The sequence below is a fragment of the Bison bison genome, unplaced genomic scaffold (genome assembly GCF_000754665.1).
Source record: "Bison bison bison isolate TAMUID 2011002044 unplaced genomic scaffold, Bison_UMD1.0 scf7180017864200, whole genome shotgun sequence".
NCBI lineage: Eukaryota > Metazoa > Chordata > Mammalia > Artiodactyla > Bovidae > Bison > Bison bison.
Genome location: NW_011494772.1, coordinates 3,720,374 through 3,722,176, shown reverse-complemented (window position 1 = coordinate 3,722,176; position 1,803 = coordinate 3,720,374).

The following is a 1,803-nucleotide window of genomic DNA, read 5'->3' as shown; positions in this document are numbered from 1 at the left end:
AGGAGGAGAAGGGGATGACAGAGGATGAGATGGCTGGATGGCATCACTGACTCGATGGACGTGAGTCTGAGTAAACTCTGGGAGTTGATGATGGACAGGGAGGCTTGGTGTGCTGCAATTCATGGTGTCGCAAAGAGTTGGACATGACTGACCAACTGAACTAGAACTAACTAACTAAAAATATCAGATATTAATATCTATCCATTTCTTCAAGGAATATTTATTGAATACCTTTATGCTAAATACTAAGAATATAAAATAAAATTAAGATAGAGTCATTGCTCACTTATAAAAATAGAGAAAACAACTATGGATTAGAAAAAATAATGATAACTTTAATATACACTAAAATAATACACTCCCCTAGAGAAGAAATGGAAACCCACTCCAGTATACCTACCTGGAGAATTCCATGAACAGAGGAGCCTGATGGGCTACAGTCCATGTGGTATCAAAGAGTCAGACATGACTGAGTACTAGCAGCTTATGTACAATATAATTTATCCTATATATATATGAAGATGGTTTAACAATATGTATTTTTTGTTCATTAAATTATTAACTGAATGGAAAAAATCATATAATCATGGAAATAGGTGAGAAATGTCTTTTGATAATTTCCAAGTATTTCTGGCATTTGTTTTGGCAAGCTGGAAATAGAAAATAACACAAAAAGTAGAAATTAGAAATAATTACAGAGATTATTCTGAAACAGTGAATCACTAGAGGGAGTTTCATTTAATTCAGGAACAAGTTCCCTATACGGACACTATTTTTCAAAAGTCTAGTGTGCATTTTTTTTTCCCACTGATTGCCTTTGGTTTCTATGGTATTCTATTATATTATACAGTCTACAAATAAAATTATTTTCTCCCTTAAAAAAAAGAAATGCCTTGTATTGAGTCTTCCCTAAGTCCTTTTAGTTTCACTTAATATTGCTACTTTGAGAAAAGACATGTAGCAAAAAATATTTTACTTATAAAGAGTACAAATTTTCTTCAAATACTTGATCAATAAAATGATTTTCACCAAATAAAAAGAAAGAAAGGAAGGAAGCAATGAACAAACAAGGGTATAGATACTGGAAAGTGTTAGTCAGTCAGTCATGTTCAACTTTTTATGACCCCATGAACTGTAGGCCCACCAGGCTCCTCTGCCTATGGAATTCTCCAGGCAAGAATGATGGGATCGGTAGCCATTCTTTTCTGCAGTGGATCTTCCTGATCCAGGCATTGCAGACAGATTCTTTACCATCTGAGCCACCAGGGGAGCCCCTATATAATGAAAAGGAAGAGATAAAATTATAATCATTAATATATTCCTGTGTTTGTGTATGAGAATCTATGCAAAGATGTTCATCAAGTTGTCAATAGTATCTTAAAAGAGGGGACATTTGAGAATTTAAGAAATTGCAATTTTCTTATTTTTCTGTTTATATCCTATAGTTAGCATGATAAGAATGGTTATAGCTAAATATATAGTACAGTCCCTGCCCTCACAGAACTGTACTGAGGAGAAGAGACATAGCCATGACCAGACAACTACCTTGTAATAACCTAGCACAAGAGAAGCCCTAACTGATTTCAAGAGAACAGAGAAGGAAGTAACCATGTAAATTACAGGGAAGACTTTGGAATGTGACAAGATTGAGAAAAAAAGAAGTGTTTTCAAGACAATGAAAATAGTGATTATGAGATTAAGGATTATAAAATCAAAATGTGTTTTGGGAGAGGAAATTGTTCCATGTGGCAAAGAACATAGGGTGCAAGACAAGAAAAGAGTAGCTGATAAGGAAGGAGGATT